The 21329-nt window shown below is 47.8% G+C and overlaps 1 long non-coding RNA gene across 1 annotated transcript; it reads left to right on the forward strand.

The window, feature by feature from the left end:
- The first annotated feature begins 769 nt into the window (after positions 1-769).
- On the forward strand, positions 770-20873 carry LOC308354697. Its single transcript, XR_013967899.1, has 3 exons — positions 770-939; positions 11607-11746; positions 20504-20873. It is a non-coding gene; the product is annotated as an uncharacterized lncRNA (long non-coding RNA).
- Positions 20874-21329: the final 456 nt, after the last annotated feature.

The raw sequence follows: 21329 nt of genomic DNA on the forward strand, positions 1-21329 counted from the left end.
CTTCCAACTCTTGATTTCAGCTCAGGTCAGGATCTCAGGGTAATGGGATCGAACCCCAGTTGGGCTCTGCACTCAGTGTGGAGTCTGTTTGGGATTCTCTCCCTCTCCCTCTCCCCCTCCCGCCCCTGCTCATACTCACACACACACACACTCTCTCTCTCTCTCAAAAAAAGGGGGGTGCTTAATGGCTCAGTTTGTTAAGTGTCTGCCTTCAGCTCAGGTCACGATCCCAGAGTAAGGGGATCCCTCCCCAAATGGGGCTCCCTGCTTAGTAGGGAGCCTGCTTCTCCCCCTCCCTCTGCCTGCTGCTCCCCCTGCTTGTGCTCTCTGTCAAAGAAATAAATAATATCTTTAAAAAAACAAAAGGGTGGGAACATTTTAGGAAACAGAGTTAAGGTCAAAATGGGGAAGAACTTGCTAACAATTAGGAGTGAGCTCCCAATCACTGGAAGTATTAGCAAAGGCTGGGAGGGGGTTGTGACGCAGGAGGATGACCAGCCTTTAACAGGGCCTTCCTGCTCTGATCTGCTGGCACGGGGCAGGCTGTCCTCAGCCTGCCAGGTTCCCAACAACGTGTCCCATTGCCCCTGCCCCCCCCCAGAGCAAGGGAGGACAAAGTGCAGCAGGGCTCTGCCGAGTGGCACCTGCAGACTCGGGCTGGGTCCTGAGGGTGGAAGGCCACATCTGTTTCATTTATCCGTTCAATCATTCACAATTCTTTAAACATTTACTGAGTGGCTACTGTAGGGCAGGCATTACATCAAGCTCTGGGGATTGTTTCGTGAACCACACAAACTCCAGACCAAGTTCCTATGCGAGCATTAAAACGATGCAAATAATTTCATCACAACGGTTAGCACCAAGAAGGAACAGTCCTCCTTGTCCAGAAGAAGGAGAAGGCGTCTCCGAGGAAGCCAGCGGCAAGCTGCCCTTGGCTGGGTGAGTAGGAGCGGGTTAGCTGAGCGGCAACGGTGTGGGTGTGGGGGGCGTTGGGCAGGGGGGAAGGCCTGCGCTGGGGAAACTTCATGATGTGAGATGAGGCCTGTGTGGTGGCTGCCCTGGGGAGCAGGGCTCTGGCTGATGAAGGAGGCTGGGCCGGATCATGAAGGGCCAGGGAGGCCTCTCTTGGGCTGCGTGACCTTATTCCAAGGGCAACAGGAATTTTAAGCAAAGCAGTGACATGATCAGATCAGAGTTTTTAGGAAATCACTGGGCTGCTGTGTGGAGAATGTCTTGTAGGAAGATTGGAGGTCAGGAGACTAGTTGAGAGGCTAACGGACACTGAAGTGAGAGAGGTTGTAGAATGGGGATCATGGTCATGAAAATAAGGTCTGGCTGAATGTGTGACCAAGCACCCCTGCACGATCATTCAATCCTCGCAAACCCCTGTCAAGTAGGTATCATTATTATTATTTTACAGATAACACTAAGACTCAGAGAGGTTAAGAAACTTGCCCTAGGTCCCCCAGCCAGGATTTGGACTTCGGCACTCTGGGTCCAGAGCCTGCTGCGTAATTACTATCTATACTGGAGAAAAGTGGATAGCTTCAAAGTGTACTTGGGAATAATAAGCCACAGAGCTTGGTGACTGGAGGCTCTCTTCCATGATCATAGCCAGATGATCGGTGCCGTTTATTATGGCCAGAACAGCTAACTGCAAGTGACAATTTGTTACAGTTGCAGCTTAATGGGAGAAGAGTTGCGGATGAGTTAATCTGCACTAGAATAATAATAGTGGCAAACACATGAAGCTTTCTATGTGCCAGGCACTCCCGATCTTCTATGAGGATAATTGACTTAAGCCTCACAAGAACCCTGAAAAGGAAGTGTTAGTGTCCTCATCCCTGCTATGGGCTGTCTGAAATCTTATGTCCCCCTCAAAATTCCCATGTTGATATCCTAACCCCCGAAGGTGATGGTAATAGTAGACAGGGCCTTTGGGATGTGATTAATTCATGAGGGTGCCTTCTAATAAAAAAGGCTCCAGAGAGATCCCCAGCTCTCTTCCAGCAAGAAGGCATTGGCTGTGAACTGGGAAGAGAGCTTCCACCAGAATGAGACCACAGAGGCAACTTGATCTGGGACTTCTGGCCTCCAGAACGATGACCAATAAATTTCTGTTGATTATAGGCTAGCCGGTGTGCTATTTTGTTACAACAGCTTGAACAGACTAAGACAATCCCTCTTCACAAATGAGAAACAGAGGTGCAGAGAGGCCAAGTGACTTAGCCAAGGTCACACAGTAGAAAGTGTCAGAGCTAGGATATAAACCCAGGCAGGCTGGCTGCAGGGGGCAGGGGCTTAACCCCAAGCCATGCAGTTTCCAGGAACTTCTGTAATAGAATGGTCCCCCGACCCAAGGGACCCAAGGCTGGGCTTCACCAACACAACACATTTCTCTGAGTGAAAGTCCAGGAGCTTGCTTTTGCTTCTGAAGTCACGCTCCAAACGTGGTCTGTGAGACATAAAATCGGCCCTAGGACATTGAAATAGTAAAATCTGGAACTCACGTACCTGCAGTGGGCTCACTTGGTATGATTCTCGAATCTGCTCTAAGCGGCTTCTTGCCAGGGCCTGAACTGCTCCAAGGGATTTCTTCTCCAGACATTATTTCCTGAATTGGTTGGGAGGTTGTTGGCAGGAGGATGAGGAATTATTTGATGAGGAGCCCACCGGGAGACTTCTCGGGCTTCTGATGAAATCTTTTCATTATGCAGATGTGGCCTTCTTGGTGCTGAATAAAGCCTTGCTTAATTTGGATGCCTGCGGAATCATATTTGGAGGGATTGCTGTTACAGGGAGCTAGTCATTAGAGGGAGAAGCCATTAGTTCTTCAGAAGCACGAGGGTCTCTTTTAAGGGAGACTACCGCTTTCCTCAAGTCCTACACAGCTCCTCATGAACTAGACCCTGGAGGGGAGGATGCTTGCATGTTTCTACAGATCTTCACAGGAAGCCTTAGACCTGACCCCCCTCTAGGGTTGCTGTTGGCGGCAGAGGGTGGGGGGGGGGCAAGATACCCACAGTCCTCATTCTGTCACAGTGTCACCAACCTCGCCAGCTTTGCTCCCATCCACCCTGCCTTCCAGTCCCACTACAGAGTCCCACCTTCCCCCAAATCATTTCTGTGGCTCCTTCCTGCTGGAAATGCCATCCCTGCTTCTTTTCATCTGGATCCTCTCCATCTCACCCTTCAGGACCCTGGCAGGGGTCTTCTTAAGACGTCTTCCCCAAGGGGATGCTTCCCCAAGGGTGGCCCATCTTTTGGCTTCGGCTCAGGTCAGGATCTCAAGGGTTAGGAGATCGAGCCCAGCCTCAGGCTCTGGGCTCAGCGGGGAGTCTGCTTGAGATTCTCTCCCTCTGCCCTTCCCCCCACTTGGGCTTTTTCTCTTTCTCTCTAAAATAAGTAAATAAATCTTAAAAAAAAAAAAAAAAAAGAATTCTCCCCCACCCCCCCCCTCCCGCCACCCCGCCTGCTCCAGGGAACTTCCAGTATTGTCTTACTATAAACAAATTATAATTATTTGGTTATGGGCATCTTAAATAGAGAGGTGAGGGATCAACTTCTTTGTCCACCATTTTCTTCCTTCTCCCCACCTGTGGCCCCCTCTGTCTGGCACTGTGCCTGGTGAGCCACAGCCATGCTGAGCAGACATACTTCTTGAGCTCTGTCCCATCCCTCCCCACCCCCCACTGGGACATGTTAGTGAGACTGTCCTGACCACTGTGCTAAGGTGTCCATGTTTTGGATTGCGTGAACCTTGCTTGACTCCCCCAAACGTCTGGGCTAGGATGGATCCCCAGAAGCTAACTCGCAGGCTGTCAGGGAACCTGTGATGACCTGGGGAAAAGAGGAACTGACCCATCAGGCCCTCCTTTTAGGAATGGAGAGTGAGAAATATGGAAGGGGCTGGCAGAAGATAGGAAGGATGGAGCTGGGTGACAAGAAGAGGGGACAACAAAAAGACAGGGATGTCTGCCACTCAAGTACCCAGAAATGGCTTGGCTCCAGGATGCTCTTCAGCTCTTACCTCTAAGGGACCCGCTGTGGCCACTGTTCATGATTTCAGAGCCCCAGGTCCACTTCCTGGAGCCAGCTTCCAAGATGGCCCCCGGTCAGCGCCTCCTGGTTTGCCGAATTCAGTCCCCTCCCCCAAGGCATCAGGCGGGGTCATGTGACCAATAGGGTACTACAGAAGAGAGGGTGTGTGACTTCCAAGACAGAACGTAAAAGACATGGTAGATTCTGCCTTGGCCTCTTGAATTCGCTCCCACTGGGAGAAACCAGTTGCCACGTTTGAAGACACTCGGACAGCCTTGTAGAGAGGCCCATGTGGGGAGCAGCCGAGCCCCCAGCCAGGACCCGCACCACCTGGAGAGTGAGTCACCTGCGAAGTGGCTCCTCTCACCCCAGCCAAGCCTTCCAATGACTGCAGACCTGGCTGACATCTTGACAGCGGGAAACACTGAGCCAAAACCATCCAGCTAAATTGTTCCCAAATTCCTAATGCACAGAAACTGTGGTGAAATCATAAATGTTTGCTCTTGTTTTGAGCCATTAAATTTTGGGGAAATACGCAACAAAAGACAGCTAATATACCTTTTTGCTTCTTTACAAGAAAATTTCCTTGTGTTGGCTTGTGTGCGAATACTATTTACTCACGGCTGCCTTGTGCGGGTTGGTGGGTTCCCATCCTCATACGAGGGGCAGTTTATGCCCTGGGATTAGCATCCACTCCACTAGAAGCATAGAAGTCTCTCTCTGTCTTTCTCTCTCTCTCTGTATTACATATACCAATAACTCATTACCTATTTTTTTAAAGGTTTTATTTATTTATTTGACACAGGGAGAGGTCACAAGTAGGCACAGAGGCAGGCAGAGAGGGTGGGGGGGAAGCAGGCTACCTGCTGAGCAGAGAGCCCGATGCAGGGCTCGATCCCAGGACCCTGAGATCATGACCTGAGCCGAAGGCAGAGGCTTAACCCACCGAGCCACCCAGGCGCCCCTCATTACCTATTTTTGATGCATTACAGTTTTCAAAGAACTTTTCGTACACATCTCATTTGAACCTCTTAGCAATCGACATGGATACGCAATTCGACATTGCAGATATACTTCTCACTTACAGACTGACTTTACATTGAGAACTTTCGCAGTAATACATGGAGAAAGCCTTTTTTGCAATTCTTTCATGTATGTATAGGATCAATAGGTTTGCTTACTCAGTAAATGTTTACTGACTCCCGGGGCGCCTGGGTGGCTCAGTGGGTTAAGCCTCTGCCTTCGGCTCAGGTCACGATCCCAGGATCCTGGGATCGAGCCCCGAGTCGGGCTCTCTGCTCAGTGGGGAGCCTGCTTCCCTCTCTCTCTGACTGCTTCTCTGCCTACCTGTGATCTCTGTCAAATAAATAAATTTAAAAAAATCTAAAAAAAAAAAATGTTTACTGGCTCCCTACTATGTGTAAGGAGTAGGAGTTGGAAGACATATAGAAAAGAAGCAGAAATTAATTTGTCTTCAGGGAATTTATAATCTGATAGCAGTATCATGATGTGTACGTAAGTAACTAAAATACACAGAAACTTTTTTTTTTTCAAAATTTTATTTATTTATTTGACAGACAGAGATCACAAGTAGGCAGAGAGGCAGGCAGAGAGAGAGGGGGAGGCAGGCTCCGTGCTGAGCAGAGAGCCCGATGCGGGGCTCAATCCCAGGACCCCGGGATCATGACCCGAGCCGAAGGCAGAGGCTTTAACCCACTGAGCCACCCAGGCACCCCCACAGAAACTTCTAAAGCCCCAACAGCTGGCTTTGTCCTGGGGGTTGCAGTAACGTTTATGTGGAGAATCTTTCCATACTAGGATGTGAGATCCATGAGGGCAAGGGTTTATCCTTAACTCTCACACCTAGAACAGTACTTGGCACACAGTAAATATTTCTTTAACAAATCTCACTGAATCCTCACAATCTTGTAAAAAAAAAAAAAAAGGCAGAAGAGCAGAGTGGTTACTCCATAGGTTCTAGAATAAGTCTGTTGTGTTTGGATCCTGGCTCCATTAGTTGTAGGGAAGTGATCTTTAGAGAAGTTAGTGACCCTCTCCGTGACTGGGTTTCCTGCCGTGAAAAGTGGGGATAATAATAATACCTAGTTACAGTACCTAATAATATTTCAGAGTTATCCTGAGGACCATGTGAAATAATTTCGTGCAAAACACTTGGAACCGTGCCTGACACACGAGAAACACTGAAATCCCCATTTTACAGACAAAAACGTGGAGGCTTAGAGATGCTTAGCAAGCCACGCCCATGCTTTTAACTGTATCACTCGTATTTCCAAAAAAGGTGGTAAAGGAAGGCAGACCAAGGTCTGTGTCAGAACATTTTCTTGCAAAGATAAGGAAGAGTTGGTTCATGTCTAAAGATGAGGATGAAATTAACGGAGACGTCCCCTGAAACAGTCTGTTCTAAAACAAGGGTAATTGGATTCTGGCCACGGTTTGCTTTTGCTGCTTCCCCTCTCAGGGAGCAGAGCCCCGCTGGGGTGGGGGAGAGGAACTCCTCGGGGCAGCCATTTCTGCACGACTCACCGGGCAGTTTATAGCACCCTTTAGACACACCATGGATAGCAGGATTACTAATCACGCTGTCTGCTGATGTAAACTCTATTTGGATACAACAATGTTTTTAAATAACCTCAAATACAATTACCACCCTGAGGATGGGGTGGTTGAATGACTAGAGAAATATTATTTAGCTACTTCATTAACTAATTACAGTGCTCCGCAAACAGTGACACAAGGCAGGGGCTGTGGGGCTGAGTCACACGGCTGAGCTCAGGGGCCACAGGGGGGTTCCACGGTCTCTCTGGCACCAGCATCTGGAGGCATTCCTGATTGGCAAAGAGGGACTCCTCCCTTCCTTGCTGTCTGCTTAGCATTCATGGGAGCTTGGGAGGCCCAGAAATCTCTCCAGGCCAGAGTGACCCACGGGGCTTCAACAAGCTCTACTCCCTTCCCTCATTGCTTGCTGCCCTTACACCCAAAGACAGACTCTCAGAGGGCTTGGACTGGGCAGGCAGGTGGCTGGTCACTCATTGAGTTAATGAATCTGTCGTCTACGTTGTCTCGAGTGCTGTGTGCAAGAATGTTCGCTAGGGGCCAACAGGACACCTGCTTCTCCATTGCCTGGGGAGCCCCTGCTGACCCGCCAGCTGGAGGAACTTGAATTCTCACTACACAGAGGAGGGGCGGCCAGCCGGACGCAGGGCTGGCGGCGCTGTGGCCATCGGGGGTTTTAAAAATTGTTTCAAGTTGTGAAAGTGTTTGCCAAGCACCACTTTGGACAAATCACCCTCTGAAACTTAGTTTCCTCAACTGTAAGTGGGGATAAAATTGGGCTCTGTCTCAGAGAGTTGTTGGATCACGTGACAGAGAGAATGTGAAGTTTCTAGCATAATGTTTGGCAAAAGCCCAGGGCTCAGTCGACGTGGAGCTAGTATTTGTCGTGTCATCATTTGACCACATGCACAGTCTTGCTGATGACACCCCACGATGGAGAGCAGATTCTGGTCTCTGCTCCGCTCTCCCGGGGCGCACCTTCTGTCATCATTCAGCCCTCTCGACATCGGCCGGGGGACCTACTCTTCAAAATTCTCCTTCCGCACTTTGAAAATCAGTAACAGCTGCACACTGAGTCCTGAGCAACAACGTCCCCCCAGCAGCTCCAGGTTCAAACTGGCAGACCAGCCCCCCCTTGATTTGTTTCGAATAAACCTTCTTTAAGAGAAGTAGAAGGGAGGCGGCTGGCGGTACTGACCCTATTTTTCTCTTCTCCTCCAAAGTGAATGCCAGACGTTTCTGGGGCCAAAGACAGGATTAACGTTTCTCAGCCTAGTAAACACACCCATCTGGACTCAGCACAGGGAACATTAGCGCTCCAACCATTTCCTGTAATCAGCAACGATCCGGGCCACAAGCTTGGAAATTAAATTCTAGAAGTGATTTTTCCATCCTGGAAGCTATTTCAATTACAGCTTCTTGCAGATGCACCTTGGATAAGCGGCAAACATACCAGCCCTGGCATTATGTAATGAATCTGCCCGGCGGGAAGCTTGCCATGACACTGCAGAGAGGCCGCCTGGAGGCTGAGAGCACCTCTGCTGGACGGGGCGCCCTACCTGCTCCCAGCACCCATGGCATTCCGGGCCTCCGGCAAGACCCTGAGCAACCTGGTCCCCAGTGTGAGACTTGCAGTCCAAAGCGGGAGCCACATTTCAACGTCATAGGCTAGGAACCCTGTGATGGGCAGTAAACCCTAGCGGTGGGAAAGCATTAGCCTGGCTTGAGGTAGAGGCTGTGCTCTCCAAGCTCAGCGTCCAGTCAGTGGTGTGAAGGCGGGTGGGAGAGCAAGCCAAGACCCAGAGGGCGAAAACAGGGTGTAGGGATGTCTGTGTGGCTCAGTCAGTTGGATGCCTGCCTTCCGCTCAGGTTGTGAGCCCAGAGTCCCTGGATCGAGTCCCACATTGGGCCCCTTGCTCACTGGGGAGCCTGGTTCCCCCTGCTTGTGCTCTCTCTCTCTCTCTCTGACAAAAAAATAAACCTTTTAAAAAATAAAAATAAATTAATAAATAAAATAGTGTGTGTGTGTGTGTGTGTGTGCTCATGCGCTTGGGTGTGCACTGGACTCCAGGCAGCCCCCTATTCAAGTGCAAGGAGACTGGCGGGGTCTACCTACCTTTGCCCATCACCACTGTTTTTAGCATTAGAAAGTCCTTTAGGACTTGCCCCAGGACTTTGTCTTCAAGACGTCAGATTTCTGGAGCGTGAGATTCAGAGCCTGATGGGCTCTTCTGAGAATCTCATTCTCCCAGAGGCCAGGCAGTGGAGTTTCTGAGCACCATCTCCAGAATGCGGTTGGGCGAAGTGTTGGAATTCAGGTTTGGTGGGCGGCAGAATGGGGCAGTTTGGGAGGTCGTCAGGCAGGTGGCAACAGGGCGATCTGAGAGCAGATGCTACTTTAGTCACTTTGCTCCAGTGTGGAGACTCGGGGACAGACAGACTGGCTCATGAGGCGGGAGCCTTGCACCTTTTTTTTTTGGTATCCTACACAATTTGGGGGAAGGCGCTTAGGAAGGGAGGGCTGAACATAGGAGACCTGGCTGCCAGCAGCTCACCCATGGGAACCCCAGTGTGGGAGTCAACAGGGAGTCAGACAGACCACCTTCAAGTCCCAACCTTGCAGTTTTCCTGCAAATTATTGAATTGCACCAAGTGCCAGATTCTTTGCTGTTAAAGTGGGCATAACGGACCTCCGGGTTGTCGTGGGTGTGGAATGAAGTGTGAGTGGGAGGCATCGTAAGGGGTGTTTAATAATAATGGGTTCTATCCAGGTAGTGCTGGATGAAAGGTTGCAGCTGGTGGCTAATGTTGAATTGTTTAGGCTCCTTGGGGGACGGTGCTGCCCTTCAGTCCGGAGGCCTCCCTTAATGTCACCATGGTGACCCGTGGGATCAGCTCATCCAAAATCAGAAGGGCCTCCCCCTGCCTTTCCCAGGCTCCTACTTCTACAGAATTCTGCTGAGGATTCCAGCAGCTCCTCACCACCTTCTCCCTACAAGCCTGCCAGAAAAAGGGCACAAGCTAGAAGCAACACAATCTGGGTTTTTATTTATTATGGTATTTTATGTATTATGCTGGCACAATAGAACTTGTTGGGCCTGAGCATTTTCACTGCCTCTCTTGGTCTCAGAATCCAAGAGGGAAAGATTTTAAATGATTCCTGAGTTTGTTTTTTATGATGGAAAAGTAATCATGCAAATTTAAGGTTAAAAAAAAAACAAACCCTCAAATAATATAGGACGCTGAAGTTAAGTTACTTTACTTCTCCTGACCCAGTTTCCTCATCTGTAAAGGAGGGATAATAGTTAAGTCCCTGCTCTCAGGGTCATTGTGGGGACTAAATGCAGGCATATGGGAAATGCCTGGTGCCATGGCTGGCTCAGGGCAAGCGCCTGACATAGGTTAATGATTCTCATCATTCTACTTCCAGCGATGGCTTAGGGTCTCCTTCTGGAAATAGTCTATGCTTGCAAGAAAACATATTTACATATTCATGCACACATAGATACGATATTTACTGTTCTGCAACTTGCTGTTTTCACTTAATAATCTTGGGCATGCTTCCATATTAACGTGTATAGATTTCCCACATTCTTTTTAAATAACCAGGTAACATTTCACTGAATGGGTGTACCATTATTTATATGACCAAAGGAAAAACATCTCAATTATAGAATTATAAACATGTATACAATTTAAACAATTATAGTATTTGTTTGAAAATACATGCAGAAAGTCATTTGAATAATCAAACATTTACAGGTTTTCAACACTTATAGGTCTTTTTTTTTTTTTAAGAATTTTTATTTATTTAATTGACAGCACAAGCAGGCGGAGTAGCAGGGAGAGGCAGAAGGAGAAGCAGGCTCTCCGCTGAGCAAGGAGCCAGATGTGGGGCTCCGTCCCAGGACCCTGGGATCATGACCCGAGCTGAAGGTAGTTGCCCAACCAACCAAGCCACCCAGGCGCCCTAAAACTTACAGGTCTTATAAACTTGACCCACATTGTGTGACAACAGTGCTTCTGAATGACAAAATGGAACGTCACATTGAGAGCACTGTGGACCAGCCTGGACATGCCTAATGGGGCAGGTTAAAAACAGTGTAAGTTACTCTGCTTCTTCCGGATTAATTTGGAACAGAAGAGAACATGAAAGGAGGTGTAATAGTTGTTTGTTCAAGCTTTTAACTACAATGTAAAAGGACCAGTGGTTTTACTATTATTTTTCCATTTGGCTTCCTGGCACCTCGAATTCAATCAGTGTCCTGCTGTTCAGAGGTATTTTGAAGTGTGCCAAGTCTTAATTGCCTGAAACCGAGTTAATACCACGAGCAACAGGGAGTCGAATTTATGGAGGTAAACTGTTGCTAGCTCTGCATTTCAACTATTTTTGGCTCATGGGGTCAATTTACATTTTCAGAGTAGCCTGGGTGGTTGGGAACTGAGCTGGACTGGGCCCGAGGTGCAGACCTTGTGATTCTGTTGGGCTTTGGGTTCCCTTGGAGTGTAAGCATTCTGCTAAAGGGTCCAGGGACCCCAGCTGGACAGCACCCAGCGTGTGAAGCCCACTGATGACACCAGCGCGGTGCTGGGGGCTAGAGATACAATGGGCAAAAGACGAGTTGGGTCCTTGTCCTATCAGATTCTCGGTAGGGAGACAGACATAAATAAGCAAGCAAACAAAACTAAGAGAACTTATGATTGCCACCAAGAAGGAAACAAATAGGGGTGAAATAGTAACTAGGGGAATCCACTTCCCATCGGAGGTGAGGGAGGGGAGATATGGGCTGGGATTTGATAGATGCCAGGGGCCTGGCACCAAGAAGAGCTGGGAAAGACCATTCTCAGCAAAAAAGGAAGAACAGGGGCAAAGGCCCTGGGGTGGGAAAGAGCTGTCTATGTTTGATGAGCTGAGAAAAGTCCAGATGACTAGATCATGGTGAGGAAGAGAAAGAGAAGAAACTCTACCGGTGGGCTCCGTTGTCTTGCAGGATCTCACAGACCACAGCCGAGAGTCTGGATTTCATTCTCAATGCTGCAGAAGATGTTAAGCAAAACGGTGATGTAGTCTGATTCCCGTCTTTTCAAAAAGATCATTTGACTGCGATGTGGAGAATGCACTGAAATGAAGGTCAGTGGGGGAGGTGGAGGCCACTTGCCACACAGGAGGGGACGGTGGTGGAGGCAGCGGCTACAGCAGTGGAAGGACAGCTCGGTTCTAAATCCCCCCCGACCCCAAGCAGGTCAGAGCCCACTGTAGGCTCTGGCAGACAAAGATTCTCCAAGGGAACCCATCAGCTGGTTCACCAATCATCTCTCGAGAGCTTGCCCAGCACAGGGGTTAAGGAGTAGACCAACCCCCCGCCCCCCGACAAATTAAATTGTAAGATGCCAGGCCTCAGGCACTGGTGACCATGAGCACTAGAGACAGGGGTGTCAGGGAAGACTTTTCCCACACCACAGACACCTGCCTTTAGGACCTTTGGCAACAATGTGAACTATATCCTGTCTATGCCACCTTTCTTTTTTCCGGGCCAGAAATCCGACTGATCCCATCTCCCACACCGACAACCATCCAGACCCCTTTTGCCCACTTTAGCTACCCCTACACACGTCTGATTTTAAGGTGGTGTTGTAACCTAAATGGCTTTTTAACGTTTGGTGCGTGTGGGGACAGATTTAAGGTCTGGTGGCCTTGCCAGCCCCCCTCGGCTGCGGGTGGATAGGAAGGCCACATTACAGGCTTGGAATGCTGCATGAATTCAGAGAAGGCAAACCTCAGGACAAGTCCTCTTGAGAGACCGGCCAGGGGCTGAGCTCATTTGGAAGCTGGATCTTGGAATGCCTGATGGGGAGCCATCCTACAGTTTAGCCAGGTGTGGCTTTTCTCTCTGGTTGCTTTTAAGACCTTCTCCTTGTCTTTGACATTCAGCCGTTTCACTACATTGTGTTGGGATGTGGATTTCCTTTTATTTGTCATACATGGAATATATTGTCATTCTGATTGTTAAGGGCTGAATTGTGTCCCTTCCACAAAAAACATAGTAGAAGTCCTCAGCCCCAGTACCTTAGAATGTGACTGGCTTTGAAGAGAGGATTTTTAAAGAGCTGATTAAGTTATATGAGGTCATTAGGGTAGGCCGTGATATCCTTAGGAGAGAGGAGATTGGTACAGAGGTACACACAGGGAAAGACCACGTGGAAACACAGGGAAAAGCTATCTGCAAGCCAAGGAGAGAGGTTCAGAAGAAACCAATCCTGAAAATACCTTGGTCTCGTACTTAGAGCCTCCAGAATTATGAGAAGATAAATTTCCTTAGTTTGTGTTACCTACTACATCACGTTTTAAAATGGCATTTTGGCTAGGGGAGGTCAAGAATGCCCAAATTCAATCTTGGGCTTAATACTTCTACCAAGCCCTAGTTCCCAAATTGGAGGCAGCTGGGAGGCCATGGGATCCGTGGTTGCTCGCTGTAAGCCCCGGTGCAGGGAGAGGAGGTATGGGGGAGCTGCCTCCTTGCTGCCCCCTTTTCCCTACCTTGGTTGGGCTGTGAGAGCTGCTTACAAGCTTTGAGGTCTAGTATTTATTTACCACCCCAGAGCTCAGACCGGAGTCTCAGGTTTTGCTGCTGTGCTGGGAGGAAGAGCTGGTTTCACAGAGACCCATCGTCATCAGGGATCATGCAGAGAGCGGGAGTGAGAAGACCTCTAGAGCAAGGGCAGGGCTGGTGCAGCTCTGGGAGCCGAGGGAGCAGGGAGGAGAAGCAGGACAGCCAGAAGCTCTCCCGGGAGGGACCAGTCCGTTCCTTTGTTCCTCCTGTTACTACTGTACAGGAAGGGACTCAGGAAAGAACCACATGGGGATGGAGACAAGGTCCTTTTTACTCAGTTCCTCTGTCACTGGGAAATGTGGTTGACCCCAGAGAAACTCCTCTTAACCCTGGAGTGGAATCCGGCACAAGGTGGGAGGAGGACAGGAGGGACTTTGAGCTCCTTCTCTCGGAGGACCCTCCTTTTCACACAGGGCAGCTCCGGTCCCATATTTTGACAATTTAAAGGGACACACACATTAAATTGTTCTTGCGGGTCTAACAACTGTTACATTGCTTGTTTTCCCTTTTGCCTCGAGGAGCCTACAGTCTCCAATGATGAGGTGCTCCTCCAAATCTTGTGACCATTGTCATCTTGTGACACGGGAATTGTCATCTTTTTTCCCCTCTGGGTCAGCCAGCCTCTGGCTGAGTCCTTAGGGACAGAGCTCCCTCTGCTGGCTCAGGAGCTGGAGCCTTCTGGATCTTGAACAAAAGCCCTTCTTGCGGTGACATCAACTTCAAATAATCGTCCTCATAATCATCTAGAAAAACCCATTTATGGTACAGTACAATTATCTATTGCTGTAGATTAATAGTGTTACTGTGAAGTACAGCAAGGGCTGCAGAGTCAGCCTGGGGCCCTTGTGAGCAGTGACCTTTGGCATGTTTCTTAATTTCTCCGAACCTCAGTTTTCTCATCTGTAGAATGGATATAGTAGCACTTGTGTCAATTGGGGTCCAGGCGGGAAAACAAAAATTACGCTGGTTGCGTTCACACAGAGAACACAGGGAAATTGTGAAGCGTGTGTCGGAGGCCTGAGAGAACAGATCGGGTGTTTTGAGGTCACAGAGAAGCAGGAAGCAGCCATGTGGTGGAGGGAAGAGGCTGGGATGACCAGAACTGCTTCAGGTCCCAATTACTGCTCAAGAAACCTCCCCAAAGCTGAGAGACTTACCGTTCTCGGGGTTGTCTGGTTGGCTAGGCAGTTCTGCTGGTCTCACCGAGACTCATTCATGCTGCAGTCCTCCACAGGAAGGTCGGCTGGGACAGGTGAGGGGTAGCCTGCTCCCCCCAGTCCAACAGTCCGGAGAGAAGACATCTCAGAGCACAGATGCTCCTCCAGCCTCTGATTCCTGTCGCTCCCATTGGCCAAAGCAGATCGCCTGATCTAGCCGTGTCCTGCCCAAGGGGACCACTCCAGGGCCTGGATATCAGGAGGCAAGATCCATCGGGGGGTCACCGGTGTAACAATCCATCACAGGAACCGAACCTACAAATTTAGAGGAAGGGGCTCCCAGCCCCTTCTCGGGATCCTGGAGGAGGGGTCTCCTGGAGCTGGGCACAGACGGGTGGAGCGCAGGCCTCCACCCTCCTTATGCCCCACCCCACCTCCCGCCTCTCCCCCCACTTCCCCCACCCCGCCCATGCCCCCTGGCTGTGCCGGGAATGAAGAAAGAAGTTGGAAACTGGAACCATCTGCTGCTCCAGGGGAAGCAGTAAACAGATTTCAGAAGGGACAGTCTCTTCCTTCACCTTCCAAACTTCCTCTGACAAAGGAGACTTGTAGCTTGCGGACTCCCAGCCTGGCGTCCCAGAGCGCAGGGTAGGATGGTGGGAGCTGTGACTCTTCACAGTCTTTTTTTTTTTTTTTGAAGATTTTATTTATTTATTTGACAGAGATCACAAGTAGGCAGAGAGGCAGGCAGAGAGAGAGAGGAAGGGAAGCAGGCTCCCTGCCAAGCAGAGAACTAGATGCGGGGCTCAGGCTCGATGCGGGCTCGATCCCAGGACCCTGGGATCATGACCTGAGCCCAAGGCAGAGGCTTTAACCCACTGAGCCACCCAGGCTCCCAATGCTTCACAGTCTTGCAGGCGTGTTGACGACTGATGGTGTGTGCACAGTGCTCGGCCCAGATGGAACATTTAATAAGGGATAATGACTGGTATTATTAATTTTTTTAAAGGTTTTATTTTTTTAATTTTTAAAATTTATTTATTTATTTGACATAAAGATACAGAGACAGACAGCACAAGTAGAGCAGCAGGCAGTGGGAGAGGGAGAAACAGGCTCCCCGCTGAGCTGGGATCCTGATACGGGGCTTGGATCCCAGCACCCTGGGATCATGACCTGAGTAGCCACTTAACCGACTGAGCCACCCAGGCAGCCCTACGATTTTATTTTTTATTTTTTTTTAAAGATTTTATTTATTTATTTGACAGAGAGAGAGATCACAAGTAGGCAGAGAGGTAGGCGGTGGGGAGGGGTGGGGGAAGCAGGCTCCCTGCTGAGCAGAGAGCCTGATGTGGGGCTCGATCCCAGGACCCTGAGATCGTGACCTGAGCTGAAGGCAGAGGCTTAACCCACTGGGCCACCCAGGTGCCCCCTACGATTTTATTTTTAAGTGATCTCTACACCCAACACGGGGCTCAAACCCACAACCCTGAGATCAAGAGTAGCGCGCTCCATGGGCTGAGCCAGCCAGGCACCTATATTGTTAACTCTTTTTAAATCTTTCCTAAGCACGATGGCACTGAACTCTCACTTACTAGATACCTCACCGTGGCATAACACCTGGAGGTAACTGAGGCTTTATTCTATGCTGACATCTTCTCACTGCCCTGTAGCCCTCATCCAGAAAGACAGTAACATTTCTCATCTCACCGGGTAGAATGTCAGGGTCTGGCACAGAAGGCCTAGAAGGTCCTAGAAGTTCACAGGGCTGAGTGGATTTTTCAAACATTTAACTAAAACAGTGACCTTGAAAGCCACCACCTTTCCATCACAAGATCTGGGTTTATTCAGAGAGTAAAGGTTTCTTGAAGTCTCAGAGACCTGGGGCCTAGAGAGCTCAGAGCACAGAGCTCATACCCAAGGTGCAGAGAGGAAAGCAAGGTAGGAGATCCCACCCGGGAGGAGAGAACAGTGACCAACTAGCGGAAAGAACCAGAGGGGCTTGACTGGATCTGGTGTGTTGGGCCAGAGAGAGGGTCCCACACTCTGGTCCTTCCAGGACTTCCATGGGTAGACATAAATTGCTGGGGGAGTACCAAAAAAGAGGGCAAGGAGCTGTGCATTCTGTCTCAAAGAGCCATGTCCAGGCTTGTCGATATCCAGCAGGGCATGGACAGCGCACCAAAAGTAGAGAGTTGAAAAGAATTGAATCAGATCTATTTCCAAAAGTGTGGGCAGGACTTAGTAACGGCAATAAGAAGTTGGTACAGTATCCTGCTACTAATAATAGCTGGAAGCTATTAACTACCACTTTTAGGCCTGACAGAACAAGAGGAAGGACCAGTTCCTAGAACCTGTGAGCTGTGTGTTGACGGCTGCCAGACAAGTTCTGATGTGGGGCCTACAGCCAGCCCACTGCAGTGGTCCAGCAGGTGGGAAGTTTGGGGAATAAATAAGATTCTCTTTCTCTCTTCCCTTTCCTGCCAGTACAAGGGGTTGCCAGATTACATAAGAAATACTTCTGCTAAAAAAAAATTAAATTGCTTATCTAAAATTCAAATTTAACAGGGGGTTCCTGTATTTTATCTGGCAAGCCTAGCTGGTATCCCCTTTGGCTAAACCCAGACAGAAGCCAGAGCCTAGGACATCCTATTGATGCAGCCCCAAAGGTCCCCGTAGGTTTTATCCTATAGGCAATGGAAGTAACTAAAGATTTTCAGGAAAAGGACAAATATTTTATTAAATCATTCTTTATTTAATATTTGTAGTGATACCATACATGATAGCATAAAATGCATTATTACATGAAGAATGAATAAACTGCAGTGGGCACACAAGGAAATATTGTACAGCAGTGAAAAATCAACTATAGCCACATACAACAACATGGGGTTTTTGTTCTTTTCATCAGTTTCGATTTATTGATTTTTTGTATAGATTTCTTAAATAACAATATTTAAATTAAAAGTCAAAGCATATTAACTTTATGTAGGGTGCCTATCTTAAGTTTAATGACAGCATGTTTAAGATGACTACTGTATTTTTTTTTATGACAGTATGTTTAAGACGACTACTATATTATACACCTGAAGCTAATATAACACTGTGTTAACTATGCTGGAATTAAAATTTTAAATATAGTAAGTAAAAGATAGCTACTATATTGCAGAATTATTCTCAATCCGTATGTATCATTAATATATTTAAGTTGGCAATTTTGTGTTACCATATAGTTTCTTTTCAGTAGAATAATTTTCTTTTGCTTTTCCTTTTTTTAAAGATTTTATTTATTTGAGAGAGAGACTGAGAGAGCATGAAAGGGGAGGTCAGAGGAGAAGCAGACTCCCCTCGGAGCTGGGAGCCCGATGCAGGACTCCAGGATCATGACCTGAGCCGAAAGCAGTTGCTTAACCAACTGAGCCACCCAGGCGCCCTAGAATAATTTTTTTTTACCTGACTGCCTCCTGTTCATTTTTTAGCACATTTTTATGAAGGTATAATTTAGTCCTGTAACTATCACAAAATCCAGTTATAGAACAATTCAATCACACCTCAAAATCTCCCTATACCCTTTTGGGGTCAATTCCTCCACCAGCCCTTCTCAGCCTGTGGAAATCACTGATCTGCTTCCCATTCCTACAGCTTTGCCCTTTTCAGAATTTCATACAAATGGAGTCACATAGCATGTAACCTTTTGAACCAGGTCTATTTCATTTAGCATGATGCCGGAGGTTCATTCCTATTGTTGCCTGCCTAGTTAATTCCTCTTCCTAAGCGTTTTCCCATTGCATGATGTACCAGTTTGTGTATCCATTCCGAAGTTTAAGGACACTTGGGATGTGTGTCAGTCAGGGCTCTCCAGAGAAATAAATTCCATAGGATGCATATACACAAATATACATATACAAGCATACATACGTCTATATCTATCTGTATCTCTATTACCTGCATCAGTACCTGTCTCTATCTAGCACAAGAAAGAATTCATTTTAAGGAATGTGATTGGAGGGGAGGAATGCTGGTTAAGTCCAAAATCTGTAGGGTTGACCAGCAGGCTGGGGACTCAGGCAGGAGTTCTGTGTTACAGCTTCAAGGTAGAAGTGCTTCTTTAGGAAACCTGTTTTTGCTCTAAAGGCCTTCAACTGATTTGAGCAGGCCCACCCACATTGAGAGTAACCATTATGGAGAGCCAACGGACTATAAATGTTAATCATAACAGCAAATACCCCCACGGCAACATCTGGGCTAATGTTGGACCAGACAGCTGGGTACCATAGTCTAGTCAAGTTGACACATAAAATTAACTATTACAGGATATTTCTCGTTCTGGTGAACGTGAATAAAGCTGCTCTAAACATTTCCATATGGGTTTTGTGTGGATACAAGTTTTCATTTCAACTGGGTAACTAACTCGGAGTAGGATACCTAGCATTTTTGCATTTCCATCAGCAACATGGGAGAGTTCCAGCTGCCACTTGGAATTGTCAGATCTTTTTTAAAATTTTAGCCAAGGTAATAAGTATGAAGGAGTGAAAAAAGCAAGAGTACACATGGCCTTACATACTTTTCCATAGTTACAAGGAAAACTAAATTATACACACACACACACACACACACACACACGCATATACATGCATTATAATTCTAATTTAGAAAATAACGGTAAACTACAACTTAAGGATAGGACTTCTGTCTGTGGGGAGAAGGTAGAGGAATAAGAAATGAAAGAACCCTATAAGTCCCTATATTATCAGTTGTAACGCTGTTATCAATGTAATGGTTCCCAGGTTAGCTGATGAGATCATGGTTGTTTATTATTTCTCTCTCTCTCTCTCTTTTTTTTTTCCTTTTTTCAGACAAGGAGAGAGAGCACGTTAGCACCTGAGCAGGGTGGAGGGAGGGGCAGAGGGAGAGGGGAGAGAGAGAATCTTAAGCAGGCTCCATGCCACGTGGAGCCCGATGCAGGGCTTGTTCTCATAACCCTGAGACCACGACCTGAGTTGAAATCGAGTCAGACACTTCACTGACTAAGTCATCGAGGCACCCCCCACTGTTCATTACTTCACTGAAACATGAATACATTTTAAAAGGGCCACACACGTGGACAAATGATGACAATGCGCTAAAAACCAAGAATTGTGATAAATCCAATTCTGTATACTTGAAGTCCAATTAAAAAAAAAAAAGATAGATAGATTGGGGGCAAATGGGTAGTGTATTAGAAGCGGGAGAGAGTAGTGGCAGGAAGGACCGGGAAGCAAAGCTATTCCTAGATCAGTGGAAATTATAGACCAAAGGCTTGGTGCAGGGACGGGGGGGGGGGGGGATGTAAATGACAAATCAGAGGGGAAATGGAATGGACAGGGACTGTGGGATCAAAGGAATATAGGGAGTAAGAGAGTAAAGTACATGGTCAATGTTTCTGGCTTGCAGGAATGATGTCATTCACCAAGACAAAGATGCCAGAATGGAATTTTGAGGAGGGTGAAGAGCCCGTGAAATTATTCAGAATTCAAGCAGGGAGCTCAGGAACTGGAGAGAGAGACTTGGGAATAATTTGTATATAAAAGCCAAATGTTTTACATGTGTTATTTCATTGACTTTTCACAGCAATCCTGTGCGCTATTTTATACATATTTGACAGAGGAGAAACAGAGGCACCAAAGGAACACTGAGCGGAGTTAAGGGCCCTGTAGAGATCAGAAACGGTCCATCTGTAATGGTGACCACTGACAAGGTTATCCACTTTTTCTCTGGCAATCCTTGACGGCCAGTGAAAAGGAGCAAATAGAAGAAACTAAGGTTAGGGATTTGGGGTGAAGGACAAGGGGGTGACGAATGACGGCAGCCTCCTGACTGGTGACCCTGTTGAGCAGGACCCTGGGCTTGCCCACTCTGAGACCAGAGAGTCCAAGGATGACGTGGGGGAGCACGCCGAGACCTTTGGAGGACTAACAGATTCCTGGTCCTCAAAGTCACAGGCCACAGATTTGAGGACTTCTTCCTTTTCATGTAGGTCATAGGCTTGCGATTTTTCTAAATGATGATTTTACACACTGCAGCCTCTGATAACAGTAGGGGCTGAGATTGCTCTACTTGTTTATTTATTTATTTATTTGACAGAGAGAGCGCAAGAGAGCTCACAAGCAGGGGAAGCGGTAGACAGAGGGAAAGGGAGAAGCAGGCTCCCTGCTTGGCTTCATCTCAGGACCCTGGGATCACGACCTGAGCCAAAGGCATCAGATGCTCAACCAACTGAGCCACCCAGGCGCCGGCACACAACTCTCTTTTTAAGGAGCTGGTAAATGTCTTACTTTCTGTTCATTAGGTTTTCTGTGTACTTACTATTAACGTATCCCCCCAATACTCCCTCACTTGTTTGTTCTCCTTCCAATAAGATCAAATGAGGTGTCCATCACATTTCATATTCTTGAAGAAATCTCTGAGCCTTTGAAGCGATTGTGGTAAAATAAAATTCACCATTTGAACCATTTTTAAGTGTACAGTTTAGCGGCATGAAATGCATTCATATCACGGTACAACCATCATCACCATCTGTCTCCAGAACTTTTTCATCATCCTACACTGAAAGTCTACCCATTAAACAGTAAACAGAAACTTCCATTTCCCTTTTCCCCACCCTGGCAACCACGTTACTCTCTATCCTTCTGAATGTAAATGGAACCATACAATATTTGTCCTTTGTGACTGGCTTATTCTACTTAGGATGACATCTTCTAGGTTCCTCCATGTTGTAGCATGTGTCAAAATTCCTTCCTTTTGGGGGTGCCTGGGTGGATCAGTCAGTTAAGCGTCTGCCTTTAGCTCAGGTCATGATCCCAGAGACCCAGGGCAGGCGGGCGGGGGGTGGGGCGAGGAGGGGATCAAGTCCCACATCGGGCTCCCTGCTCAGCGGGAGTCTGCTTCTCCCTCTTCCTCTGCTCCTCCC

Source organism: Martes martes (genome assembly GCF_963455335.1).
Source record: "Martes martes genome assembly, chromosome: 14".
Lineage (NCBI taxonomy): Eukaryota > Metazoa > Chordata > Mammalia > Carnivora > Mustelidae > Martes > Martes martes.